This window comes from Psittacula echo (genome assembly GCF_963264785.1).
Source record: "Psittacula echo genome assembly, chromosome: 2".
NCBI classification, from domain to species: domain Eukaryota; kingdom Metazoa; phylum Chordata; class Aves; order Psittaciformes; family Psittacidae; genus Psittacula; species Psittacula echo.
The window spans coordinates 67,098,926-67,113,311 of record NC_137737.1 but is presented as its reverse complement, the minus strand read 5'-3'; the positions used below and the strand labels follow the sequence as shown (position 1 = coordinate 67,113,311).

The 14,386-nt window shown below is 41.9% G+C and overlaps 1 protein-coding gene across 8 annotated transcripts in view; it reads left to right on the top strand.

Annotated features, from left to right (window-relative positions):
* The window catches only part of ATXN1 (ataxin 1), a 228,320-nt gene that overhangs the window by 143,175 nt on the left and 70,759 nt on the right, over positions 1-14,386 (top strand). The gene's annotated exons all lie outside the window — the stretch shown is intronic.

Genomic DNA, 14,386 nt, shown 5'->3' with positions numbered 1-14,386 from the left:
CCTAACAGGTCAGCTCAATCAGAATTGCAGATTCAGTGTTGCTCCTTGGTCAGATTAGGACTGGCAGTTTCCAGTTTACTCCCAGATCTGCGCTCATTAAGTGCATAAAAATGGTTTGAAAGAGTGGAAGGAGCTTTGTTCACTGAAACAACTGTATTGGGATTGAAAGGAGAGAGCAGCAGATGAAAGAGCATTGGACCACTAGTGGCAGGGAATGAATCACAGCATTTACACCACATAGTCTTTGTAGGCCTGTGGTAGCTGGTTTTGCTGTTACAAACTTGAGCCCTGAGCGTCCTTGTTGATCTGTACAGGCTTTTAAGGCTGTCTGGCATGTCAGGACTGGAGCCTTAGAGCAGTAGGGAGTGGTGTTTATCCGTGGTCAAGGAGGGGAAACCACTATGCCAAAACAAAGCCTGTTGTCTGATGAGGCCAGTGCTGAAGGTAGTGCGTAAAGCAGTGGTGATTGCTTCTTTGGGAAAGCAAATGGAAGCAAGATAAATGGTCCTTAAATGAATTACAGTTGGTATTTTAAGGCTTATGTCATAATGCATTTAAGCTCAGTGAAGGCATTTCTTTTTAAATGTTCTTCAGGACATCTCTTCGGTTCTGTGATTTTTTTTCTCTTTCCATTTTGTTTTGGTGAGGATGGTGTGGGGGACGTGAAATTGCAGATTGATGATTGTTTGTCTGTAAACTGTCTTACTGGAATGGAGACTGTAGGAGGCTTTCGTATGGCTCTTAGTCAGACCAGTGCCTTATCTAAACAGTATTTGACACTTGAAGATGCTACACATGGCTCTCATCCAGCCTACCCACTTGATCAGAGCGGACACTATGATCATGCTTGCAGCAGAGTTTGAGGAGAACTCATTCGGGGAACCATTCCTGTGTATCAAATCTTGAAAGTCTTTCCGTTCTAACAGCATCCTTTCACTTGATTTAATATAGTTCAGAGGTGTACCAGGAAGGAGAATTTGGTATCTTGATGAAGGAAGTCACAAAATGAGGTCAGTGCTGTGTCCTGACATCACCATGAGGTACTTTTTTTGACATTGAATTAATATGCAATAAATTGTAGTGGTAGCTATGCAGCAGCTCTAAACAAACGCTGCAAAAACTTTGATCTCAGGCGGTGTTTCTCACTACAAATGTAATTATCTGTGTGGACCATCAATCTTAAGACTAGTAATAGCAGCAGTGTGGGAGAGCTTGTGGTATCCAGTCTGAGGCATTTCTACCCCGCTGATGTCAAGCAGGCTGACAGCAGGTAGGAGACTGACGGCAGAGGTCAGGTGTTGCTGGGCTCATTGCCTTCTGTTTTGTGGTGGAGCAGGGGAGAAATTGTATACTTGATCTTTACCTGAAAACAATAAGAAAGGAAGAAATACAGAGGAGCATATGTAATTAGAGAAATAAAATGGCAGTTCATGCTGCTCTTTTCATACCATTTCTTGCATTAAAAAGTAAATTTCATAATTCCTGACTTCTTATTTTCTTATTTCTTTAGATTCAGCTTACAATGATAGGAGCATTCTTCCCGTGGTAAGAGGTAATTCTGATATGCAAAATTTGAAACCTAAGGGATAAGACAAGCGAAATTACATTGCTTTAATAAATAAGGAATAATTTAAATGATTCCTGACCCATTACTGATTACTTTATGCTTTCACATGTGAAGGCAACAAAGGAGAATGGGAAAAATTTTGCCTTGGTAAGGTTTGGCTGTATAGTGCTAAGCATGGCTAGATTTGAAGCACAATGGAAATATTATGTGTTTCTTAGAGTGGGTCTTCTGGGAATTTGAGAAGATGCCTGATGGGGAAACTGGAGTTCAGACCCCACCTTCTCTCTTGCTCAGCTTTCTCTGGGTTTCTAGTTTGGTTCTGACTTGTTTCTTAATTTAAGCAATCACCTCTGCAGTGTATGCTGGTTGCAGTCAGTCTTGTCCTATGCTGCCTGGTCATGAAATGCATCTATGATGCGTAGTGCACTGAACCTGGTAGAGGCAGGTGTTGCCTTTTGGAAGGAGAATTGCATTTCTTGGTTTCTATTATACCTTTAAAATTTTTCACTTTCCTTTCCATCTGCAAAGAGACTAGCCGGTGTTTAGATATTCATGTACTGACTCCTGCAGCCCTTTCCTCTTGTGCAGCCTGCGGTTTGGGATGACTCCAATGGTACAGCGCTGACTTACAATCAGGAGAGATGGTGGCAGAGCCAGAAAGAAAAACTATATGATGGGTGACTTGAGGCATGTCATGACCAGTCAGTACTGCAGCCATAAAATGGAGATAATGATACTGGTATCACTCTCTGGTAAGGCATTATGACATGTTTTCATGAGTATTTCTGCTCCAGAGCCTGGGTGTTTTTAGCCTGGATTCCAGGGAAGTGAGGTGTGTGTGTGTGGTTGTGGTGATGATGTCTGTCTGTCTGCTTATCCATCCCCGTTTCCCCACTCCCGTAATATTGTCTTAGCTAATTCCCACCAAATCCGGCAGGAAGTAGAAGTCTCAAAGACAATTAAATTCCTAAAATTTTTTTGTTATTGCTGACCTCGACAGGCAGGGAAGGTGAGAGGCATGGGTGAGTGCTGACACTGAGGAGGAAGGGATAAGCCAAGCTCTGCCCTTGGTAACTCTCTTTAGCAGTGGCTGGCAGTGAGTCTCTCCACTGCATCCAGTGAGCTTTGGCAGTCCTTGCCCAGGTGCCAGCCTGACACGGCAGGATGTGGAGCAAGGCTGAGCTGTTGGAGGGTGCCAGAGGGAAGATGATGTACAGAGATGGGTGCATTCAGAGGGACAGCAGAGATGCAGAGCACAAATCCTGCTCTCTGTTGGGTAGAATGGGACGTGTTACTAGGAGGGCTCTGACTGAATTTGCTGCTCGAAATCCTGCTGGTGGTTTTGTTTCAGGCTGCTCTGAACATGCTTCCCTTATGTTCCTGGGATGTTTTCAGTCCTCTCCTGGGCAGAGCTGGTTTCCTCTGCCATGAAGAACTCTGAATCTTTCCTGGCACCTTTGGCAAATCTCTTGCACTCTTTCCCCTCCATGTTGCTCGCATTTAGCAGTAAATGCAAATTTAGAGCTGCCTTCTTTTCCTGTAACTGTGGGACTTCTCCCCGTGTATCCAAAGTGGAAGAGCCTGCCCATTCTTAAGAAGAATTTCTCTTGTTGTCCTCATTATGCACATGTAATGTCTGGCAGGCCCTGTTTTCAGTGACTGTTGAATTTCTCCCTTGTACAGCTCTGTTTGTGCCTTCAGAGCATTGGCCTTTTTCTGCATAGGGCCTCTCACTTATTTGGCACAGCTGTTTAGTTTTGTATTGCTCTGTACGTTGAAGGTAGCTACATGGTAGTAGTAATATTCACAGGGATGTAAATTTATTATCTTGTATTTATTAACTCAGTGGGAGCACATGTTTATCCTCTACGCTTGAGTGCTGCTTTTAAATGGTACTGTATATACAATAGATAGATTGAAAGTTGACTAAGTAAACATCCTCAAGGCTGAAAGAATAAGCATGAAAGATATGCAAGAGTTGCAGCCTGGTTTTTACCACTGGTTTTTGTCTGGCTTGCTGATGTACATGGTTGTAGCAGTTAGATGTCTCACTTATGCACCCAGATAAAGCCAAGATAGTTTAAAGCAGTCACATTCATCTTGTGTCTTGAAGAATAAGTCTATACTTTGCAAGAGAGATTTGCAAATTGATTTATTTTTTTTTAAGGGATATATATATAAGCATCCTTTCACTGGGAAGAAGGGACAGGTGAACAAGTAGCCAGCTGACCACAGGTTCTGTGGCTTCTGCAGGAATAATCATATGAATACCAAGACTCTTGAACTATCTTCAGGTCAGTTGTTTTCAAAATGTTAGTTTAGGTGGGTTTAAAGTTCAGTTGCTTTGAAATGGAGAAGCCATGGCTGGGAAGGAACATGACTGGAAAGCATCATACTGTAGCCTAAAGTCAGCTTTGAAGTCTCCGAGTCTTTTTATTGACTTCACAGACTTTAGGTTAGGCCTTCAGTACAGAAAGTCAAGATCAGATATGTCTCCCAAATTATTTTTCAGGGGTTATTTATATGTTTGATGTGTACTTCTCTGCCATTTTAATAAGAATCTCTAATATCAGACATTATTATTACTATTGTGCAATTAGGTTTGTAGGCCTTGGTCAAAGCCCAGTTTGGGTAGGCGTTCGAGTACTTAAATGGTAATAAAAAGACTCTCCAAACCAAAGAGGTCATAACGTGCCTGTGTATGTATGCGTGAAGGAGAATGGAGGTTTTGGAGATGGTGTACACTGGCTCCTGAATAAAAACCTTCCTTTGCAATCATTTTGCGGGTGGTAGCCAGGGCTGTTGTGCAATGAATGGACTAACTAGTCTAAGAAGACCTTTAACTTCTGGCTGAAAATCCCATCTTTGAATCAAAGGGAAGATGACTAGAGTAGCTTCAGGTTTTGTCTATGAGCTCATACTTATTAGTATTTTTGGTTTATTTTCACGTACTTCCTGTTTGCACTGAAGTGGTGCAGAAGACCTGTTTGTGTAGATCATGCCACATCCATTTTTCTGACAAGACAGGACATTTCCCTGTAGTGCATTTTTGAGTGTTTTGCCCTTTTAAGTTCCTGGGGTCCGAACCTCATGGCTTCCTCCACTTCTCTTAAGGAGTTGTTAATTGTCATATTTAGCCTCATTTTCACTTTTTAAAATTTCCCATTAATCTTAAGTTGCTCAAGACTACATCTGACATGAGTCTTACTCATTTATGATGTTGGACATACCAGCAGGATGGAAGCAGCAGTAATGGGTTACTGCAAGTCATCTGTGCCTTCAGTACCTGCTGGGAGATGCTCCTGAGAAGCTGTCCACATGATATGTCAAACCCCAAAGGAGGGGAATGTGCCTTGGACAAACACTGATACTGAGATTTTCAGGTTTCTCCAAAGTAAAGTGACTGAGCCTTTTTTGGCTGGCTGAGTGGTGTTGAAGTGGTGTTGCTGCACTTCAGAATTTCTGAAGGCCTTGTTTCACCACTCTGCCTTTGATTTCCTTCTACTACTCTCAGTTCTTTCTTATTTTCCTTTTAGTCCTATATGCTCTTTCAACAGCAAGTTTTCATTTCTTCCTTTTTATTTCCACAGTAGATAGTGGAGTCACATCCCACATGGCTCTGCCATCTGGAACAACTTCCCTGACTCATTCCTTTTGGGTTTCAACTTTATCCTTGGCCTCTGTGTGTTAATGTTCTTTCTAATGAAACAATCACAGTTTATGCCCAGAGGCTTCCAGTTCTTCTCTGCATAGCCCTTCTCCTCAAGACACATAGCTTTTGCTGCCCTTTGATACACAAGGTTTACTGTGATTCGTGCTTATTATTAGACAAGAAAGACCTATTTTAGGGACATCTGATCACATACTTACATCTAATCCCTGTTCAGGTAAACACTTGAGGCACATTCACCATTTTACCACTCCTTTATCCCTTTAATTTCAGTTGGCTCCACTGTTGGCTCTACATGTTTAAGTACTGTGAACATCAGAAAGCCTCAACTGTGAAAGATGGTTTTTTATATTAAAAAAAAAAATCCAACTAAAGCATATTGCACAGCCTGAAAGTAATGAAAGATTCAACAGAGAAGTAAGATTTCAAATCTGATACTACATCTCCTTAAATCTTATCTTGAAAGCGTCAAACGTGCTGTAAAATCAAACAAAAAATCCAGCAGCCTTGCTTTTCAGTCTGTTGACTCAAAATATTTTCGGCTGTACAGAGATTTTCAGTAGTTGACATAGTATGCAGTTGTTCCTGCTAAAGTAAGAAAGTCTCATGCTTTCTGGGATCTCATAGTAGAGCTGCTGAGTTGCAACACTTGCATAAAAAAAAATGAGGTTAGTTTATTGAGTGGTTGGACACAATTTGCAATACTACTGGTTTTCTCCTTGTGGCTTTCCTAAAGCTTCCATGAGATGAGGGAAAAATACAGCTAATAGCAAGCTATGCCTGGGCACTACACAGTCCCAGCTTTGTGCAGAGCATGGCTTTGGCATCTGGAATAGGAGCTCAGTGCGTATTAGCAGCGGTATATTCATTGACATAAATCACTGTCAAGAGCAGTGGAGGAATGCAGCTGTGTATTTTGTGAGCACTGGATGCAGTCTGTCTCAGACTGACCGTGAGATCATGGAAAATCTGCTCAAACTTGTGTCTCAGACTGTAAGTCTTGGGTGTGAGGCACTGCAGTCAGATAACCAGTCACTTTTGGGATAAATGCAAGCTCAGTTGCAGGGCTCCTACCCGTTTCCCCCATCCTTGCCGCTTTCTTACCATTTCCCTCTTTCTTCCAGGCCAGAAGGTTTGTCCAGAAAGGACCCATGGGAACACACATCCTTCCTAATTCATAAAGAGTGAGGAGAGTAGAACAGTGTGTGGCAAAGCAGCCCTTTGACTTTTGATTCTCATTTTGATTCTTGTCCTTGGGGGTCGCACATCATTTTCAGTGTGTCTCCCATCAAAACCAGGGAGGGGAAGTGCCTTCCTCCCCAGGAGTAAAGCTGCCCCAGTGTGTCTAACCTTCACCATAGGAAGTCACAGTGATGCTGAGGAGAAGAGGCAGGGAAGGTGCAGTCAAAGCAAAGTGTCACAGGCTGTTCTTGCAGCCCATGAAGGCAAAGCTACCAATAAATTTATTACGGAAAACAGAATGATACCACTGTGGCCCAGCTTCGGGCAAAGTAGTACAAAAAAGAGAGTAATAGCATTGAGTGCAGAGTGCTTTCCTAGGTTTCTCAAGGGGGTTTTGTTTGTTTTCGTTTGGTTTAGGGTTTTTTGCTTGGTTTGCTGTCCCTACCTAAGCATCCAGCTGAAGTCTTCCAATCACAACCATCCTCTCCTTGCCTTGGATCACTGGGGTGTGATGCAATGACTTCTTGTTTGCTTCTAGAGTGATGACGCAGGCGGCTTTGTAGCATGAGAATATTTTTGAAGCCTGAGTGTGGGTGTACGATTGTCCAAGTTGAGGGAGTTTTAGTACAGAATTTGAATCACAGTGCTTTGTTAATGAGGTGTTTGCTTTTGTCCTCCTTAAAATAAGAAAAGTAACTGAAGACTGTGTAATGCTTGATTCCTTGTGAATCATGGGGATTGCATGGTTTAAAAGTGTGTTTGCTAACGTCCTTTTAAAATGCATTGCTTTTGTGCCTCTGACATAGTTCCCTATTCAGACTCCCAGGAATCTCTACATTTTTACATCTCATAAATGCTCGGTGGTTGTAAAACACCTTCCTGTGTGTGGAAGCGAAGATGCTGATGCGAGTAAAAAAGATTCATGTTTTTCTTTTAACATTCATCACAGTTCTTGGAGATTTTCATGGAAAATTCACTTCCTGAGGACCAAACTAAGCCTCTTCTTCACAACTTACCATGATTAGACTGTAGGATTAAGCCAACCTGAAGCAATGTTTTGAGGAGTTTCTGAGCAGTCCATTGTCCCCAGTAAAATCTCTTTTTACTTTGCTTTCCATTCTGCAGAAAACATATTCCTCACACCAGAGCTGCCATGCTCATCAGTTCAGCAAATGTTTCCTTGGCATTGCACTTGCTGTTTTTGAACCACAAAATGCTTTTAGGTAAAGTTATCATAATATAAACTGAAAATTGACAGGCTGAATAGTTGTGGTTAGTATGTGCTATAGTGGTGATGACATGGGAAAATATGTTGTTTTTCTCCAGATGACTGTTTGAGGTTAGTTAAAGACCATTTTGTTCATGATGTGCCAGCTAGAATTCTGAGAGCATGGCTTTGAAGTAAGCAGGTTAGTTTGATTTTAATATTTTTTAAAACCTGATAAAAGCCTGTTGTCAAAGAATGGATGTTGTTATTTTGGGATGTAAAAAGAATGGAGCCAACCATTAGGAGTAAGAGGTTAAAAAGGACTAAATTTTCCTTTCCAAGTAGTTCATCTCACTGCATAATCTAACTAAAGGTGTCTCACTCACGAGGCTAGCATGGGCAAAGCATGCACCCCAGGGCAAAACCCAGCAGAGTTCAGGTGCATGTTCTTCAGCAGAAAATGATAGCGTGAAAGGGGGATGGATAGCAGCAAGCAAACCCAGTGCTTTCTGCTGGCAGCAGAAACAGCATTTTGTGGCCTGTTCCTTTTCTATCTTTCTGGTATTAAAGACCAGAGTGGTACCACATCCTGCTAGGATGGCAGCTCAGCAGAGCCATGGGTGGCATCTTACATACTCCATCAGTTATGGGACTGTCTGAACATACAGAAAATGTCATGGTGCTGAGTCAAGCAGGCAGTGCTCTAAAGGACCACAGAAACATGCGCCCTGTTCATAAGACAGAAACAAGAAAAGGAAGCATTAGGCAAGAGGTAATGTTTTATGTCCCCATATATAATGATAAAAACAAAAGTGACTCAAATGTCACTTTTTTCCCAAACTGAAGTCTTTTTGTTGTGGCTTGCTAGTCCCTGTTAGGAGTGATATGCAAAATATACAGAATTTGTGTGTGGCTAAATGATGGTTTCCTTTTCTTTCATCTGCCTCCATTTCACTTTGTGCTGCGAGGTTGCAGTGGCATGTAAAAGGCTTGACATACTCAGTGGAACGTTAAAACAGCTCCAGTGAACTGCAGCAGAAAAAGCAGCAGAGGGAAGAAGAAGGTAACCAAGCTTACCTTTTGAAATAAAACGCTGCAGTTCTGGAAAAGTCATTACTCCATCTGCTCCACGAGTGAGTGAGTTTGGGGTTAAAATTTTCTCCAAAGTGTATGTGATGTTTGAGCACAGAGAGATAAGTTAGCTGTGGAGGGGCAGCCTTAAAGGTGAGTTTGCCTGTCTTCACCCTTCTTGAAATGCTGTGCTGAAATGAGGTTGTTAGGACAGCTCACTCAGGTGACTATTTATCTGATGTTTCCATTTTTTCTCCTCTTATATGGGCTAATATTGTCTCCTTTGGGGGTGTGGGGAAAATCAGGGAGTGGAGCATGTTGCTAACATCTCCCCTGCCTCTGAGCTGAGGAGCCTCTGAAGCTTCTTGAAAGTTAGTCCACACTGACTTCTGAGTGGTGCTCCTTAGCCCGAGCAAGTATAACGAATGTATGGCTTGTTTCTAAAACTGTCAAAGAGGCAGAGGAAGAGATAGACTTTTAATATTTTTCTTATTCTGATGGTTTTCTAATGACTCCTGAAGGCACCATTCCTTCTTTTGCGTACCTTATGTCAGTACAGCTAGTACTGTGAGGAGTTTAATTTTAAGGCCCTAACTTAGGAATGCTTCCGTTTTTTCTACGTTTGATTAAATACTGTAAAATATTTGAATAGGTTATATTGATTAATAGGATAATATTGATAATACTGCCTGACAACTGTTTAATGAGTTTGAGCTTACTTGAGTATATAAAGAAGGCCAACTTATTCAAGGACAGTGAGTGCTTATGGTCGTTCAGGTAATGATCTTTCAGGTTTGGCATTTGTATGCCCAGAAATGGAGGCAGGTGGAACCGGCAGGTACTTCTCTCAGGTAGATATTCCTCAAAGTTCTCTGGAAAGAAAGATTGTGTTCCACATTGTGCATCTAAAGTAAAAGCTGAGATTTTGACAGTTCCCCAGATCAGTTACTGGCATGCATCTTCTCTCTCTTCTGAGGCCTTTCACCCCACACATGATTTTTTTCATTCACCTGATAATGGTCCCATTTATAAAACAGAAGCAGGAAAAAGCAGCAGTAGATAGAAAGTTTGTGTCTACGTGTTTAATGGTAAAACCAAAAGTGACTCAGCTGTCACTTTCTTCCAGAATAGGAGCCTTGTTGATGTGGGCTGCAAGTGCATGGTAGGATGTGTTGGCTTAATGTACCTGCTTCACTTCAGCAAGATCAATGGGCTTTTAATTTCCGCAGCCTTGCTCCCAGTCTTTGAGGCAAGCACTTGCATAACAGTTTGCTGGGACAGGGCCTTTGCCTCAAAATTATTCTGGGAGGACATTCAGGCACATGCAGTGGGATACTGAGCAGAGTGGGATCCTGATCCTGACTGGGGCCTCTGGGCACAATGCTGTCATAAATTTTAAATAATAATAATACTGTAAAAAGTTAAATAAATGTATCAAGTTAATTCTAATGCTCCCTTCCCCTCAGGCAAATTAGCAAAAATTGAATTTTCTAATAATTAGCCCAAGCAGTTATCACTGAATAGATATACCTGATTTCTGTGAATTGTGATAATAAATGAAGGACTGATCCTGCAAGGAGCAGAGAGATTCCCAGACTGACCTGACAGGATCAGGTCCAGCTGTACACAGATACTATATAAATGCATTTGCCATTAATTGAGTTAGCTATAGGTTATATGTGTTCAGATTTTGTCCAGTTCAGATGAAACTTTTGACAGTTCAGATTTTGGTCACTTACATTTACAGCCTTAGAAAATAATGCACTGAGCTGTCTGCCCTGGGCTTATTAAACTGTCATAATAAACCATTTTACAATTCCAGGCAGCCCTTCCCAAATGTATTGTAGAGCGTATTAACAAACACCTGTCAAGTTCAATTGAAATGTCTAAGTGGCCTGATCTACAGCATCTGCTGCCATGCCAGAGAAAGCAGGGCTCACACAGCATGCCAGCCACGTCAAGTAATGCGCTCCGAGATGAAGTATTTGGGAGCAGGGGGGCTTCAAGGAGTTCTTGGCTTTCCTTTCAACCTGGTGGATTTTGGTAGTGAGTAGTGAGGAAAAAAGAGGTAAAAAAATAGGTTTGTGTAAGGCAAACAGCCTTTCCATTCTGTGTTGCCTGGCTGTGACATAAGTCTCAGAACATTCCAAGCTTTTCTTTTCTTTTTTTTTCTTTTCTCAAGTTAAGATATGGAAGTGTAAACAGATCTTTTCCTCTGTTGCTGACTTGAATGCGGGCTGGCCCCTGGTACACATGTGAAGATTGCTGGGCTAGGAATGATCTTACATTCGTTGCATCATAGCTTTGCAGATAAAGTCCAAACTCCCTAGCTGCTTGTCTTGACAGAGAGTGTTGCTTGTAAGTGGTTGCTTCCAGAGGCTGAGCTTACAAAAGAGGAGAGGAAGAAAATTAGCCCAGTAGCATCTCAGAAATGTTTGTGGAGTGTTTTTTGTTTTGTGTTCAAGCTGGGGTTTTTTTTTTTTCCTCCTTTTTTATTTTTTTTAAATCATGAAATCCAAGGAGACTCAGCAATCAGCGTGTTTGAACGCCAGCCAAGACACTAAACTGGCAGCCATCCATTCTGATATCAATGTGAGTGAAATGTGTACTCAGTAACTGGATTCAGGCCCTTCATAGTTTGCAAGCAAATATTTCTGCTTTTGCAGATCAGATTAAAAAAAAAAAAACAGAAAAAGCTGTGCTGCTCTCAGGCATGTGGGAGAGAGGGGTCTGCACCTTTGCAAAGGGACATTAACATTTCTGTATCCCAGAGTCCTGCGCCTTATGTTGTCATGTTGAAGGGTATGTTCTATTTCCAAAAGGCATTTAATTACGCCTTTTAATGTTTTAACTACTAAATCTGCCTTGCATAAAAGCTCTAAGTACCTCACAGTGGTAATAAGCTGTAGGGAAGTGAAGTAAATTGGCATTTTGTAAAAAGGTTGTGCAAAACCGATGGAGAGCTATGCAAATGAGCTATGATACAGCCAGATTTGCATTTTGTCTTGCGTTTAGTGATGATATGCACAGCATGGCTTTGGCAGGCTTGCCTCTTGGGATGATGCATACACGGGTGGTATGGCCCTGTAGGGTCAATTTAACAAGCATAATGCTGTGATTTTCCATGCAGTTTCTCAGAACCACTGAGCAATGTGCAGCAATAGTGACAGCAGAAATAGATTTTTAAGAGTAAATACATCTAGTAGGAGGAAAAAGTATTATACAAATCTTTTGCCTTGCCAAAAGAAGGCTAGCACTTTTGTTTGGTGCTGCTCAACTTTCCAAAGTGACTCCCTTCTGCTCTCTTACTTATTCCTGTGTTACTCTTTGGTTAAGAAAACGTCAGGACAAGGAGTTGAAGTAGAATTCTCGTGCCCTGGGTGTTCAGGTCATTAGAGGAGGGCTACCTCTTACAAGCAGCTGACGATGCAGTTTCACAGTGCTTGAATTTATTGAACCAATGGCAGCTCCTAAGACCTGTTGTTTTGCCCAGCTGAGAAGGAAGGTGGGATCATACTTGAGATTTCTGGTGATAGTAATGCTATTCTAGGGAGAATGAGGTGCAAATTGACTCTCAGAGCCCTTTGCAGTCTGTTTTATATTGGAGAGACATGCCTGCTTTTTAAGTGTTGCTGGAAAGTACCTCTTAAATGACCTTAATTGCTTTTTTCTGTATATAACTTGCTTATTTTCAGGAATTCATTCAGTATGTTAAAAAAAATCAAATAAAAATAAATTCAATTAATTGGGATTTTTTTGGCATTGGCCTTCACATGCTGCATGTTCTCTCCAGCCAGCCGTCTATTTGAACACAAATTTATCTTTTCTGCTCTGAAAATGAACCGAATACAAGTTTCTGCATACGCTTTACTTGTCACAAGGGTGATTTTCCTCCAGCATGCCTTCCCAGTTCATCAGTGCAGTGTGACAGCTCTGTCCTGCGGGGCAGTAGGCACCTCGAAGAAGTACCGGGTGTTTTTCAATTCCTATGCTGTGATCCTGCATCACTTGGAAGTGAATGAAATGTCAGCTGCTAACCTGCAGTAGGTTTGGGGCTGGCATCTGTCCTGAAGGAGTTCAGTAGTTTTTGGACAAAGCACCTGGTACAAGGCTGTCCCAAAATTAAGCACAAGCTTGAGTAGTCTCTTCCTGTGACCTCAGCACACCCACTGCTCTGTTAGTCTGCCTTACAGAAGCAGAAGGGAGTTTGGCTGCTTTCAGATGAAGTCTGCCAAAAAAAAAAAAAAAGAAAAAAAAGCTGGCGAGCATCTTCTTCTCTCCCCTCCCCCCTTGGCTTCTCTATAAATAGTTAAAACATTTTTCAGAGCAAGTTTAGTTAATGTTTTGCAGTGGTGAGTGAATACTGTGGTGCCCTGATACGCTTTGTGCTCCTGAATCTCATTGTAAGATGCCTGAGTGTAATTTAATGGAGGTTTTTAAAATGAGAGGAAGAAAGAGTGCTATGAAATCTCGTCTGAATTTTGTCATTGACTTCATGAGAAGTCCTTGGAGTGCATTTGGGAAGAGTTTGGCTTCTCATTTAGCTGTATCATTGGATGCATGTTGAAAGTTTTCCCTTCTTATCCTTACCACATAGACAATCACGTCATTCTTGAAATGAATGCTCTGTTTGCTGCCCATATGCAACGAATTATGCGAACATCTGTGTAAGTTGCAACATACAAGAAGGCAAATTCTTGGTGGCAGGCAGCAGAGCCGGTTGTTCAAACCTCTGTCTGCAGGGGGTCTGTGTGCAGCGATCAGCTCTGTTCTCACACCACATGCTGTCAGTTTCATCTTCACTGCTTCACTACTAATAACAACTAGTAGATTTGGTCTTTTTTTATTATTTTTCTTTTTATTTTATTTTTTATTTTTTTATTTTTTGTTAAAGCACCAAATGTATAGTTTCATTTGGCAGCTGGTTTTATCAAGAAAATGGTATCAGAATCGTGTGGGATATCAGAATCATGTGGGATTTTGTGAGTCATTGCCAGAAATACTGCGGTGGGTGGATTAGCCCCTTCATAAGCGGCTACTCAGAGTGTTTTGTACTCAGAGTGTTTTGGGGGTAATAAGGTGTAGGGAAAATAGGGTCGCACCTGTGATTTTTCTGTACGCTCTCTTGGGAATGCCCTCAGTGAGGGCGACGTCCTTATTCTGTCAGCAGCTCTCTGCTGTTACCTGCTGGCACCAGAAGGAAGATGAGTGATGCTCCTCAGTCTCCGTGCAGTGTTTCTCGTGGCTGTCCCTGTGTGACAGATACTGTAGCACAAGACACATGTGTTTCAGTTGCAAGGCTGTGGCATGAGAAGCTGGGGAAGCAGCACTGGCACAAGTGTCCAGAAGAGCACACTTAAGTGCCTGTGCTTTAGGTGTTGAGGCTTTCAAATCAGCCTCGCCAACTTGTAGCTAGGTTTATTTCAGTTGCAGGTATCAATGCTTCTTAGTAAAGGCTTGCTGCTTTTCCGCCTACAAAATGCAGCCCTGTTTCCCATCTCAAACCTCGTTGGAGAATGCTTTCCCTAAAGTAAATTAAATCTGAGCACTGTCTCGTTGCTTTTAATGGCACAGCCCATCCCCATGTAGCTGGGATCTTGCCATCAGCCTGATCTCACAGGATCGACACATCCTCCCAGTAACCTTTCAGTGGGACACTTGTAGAAACATTTGCTGGTTCCATCACATG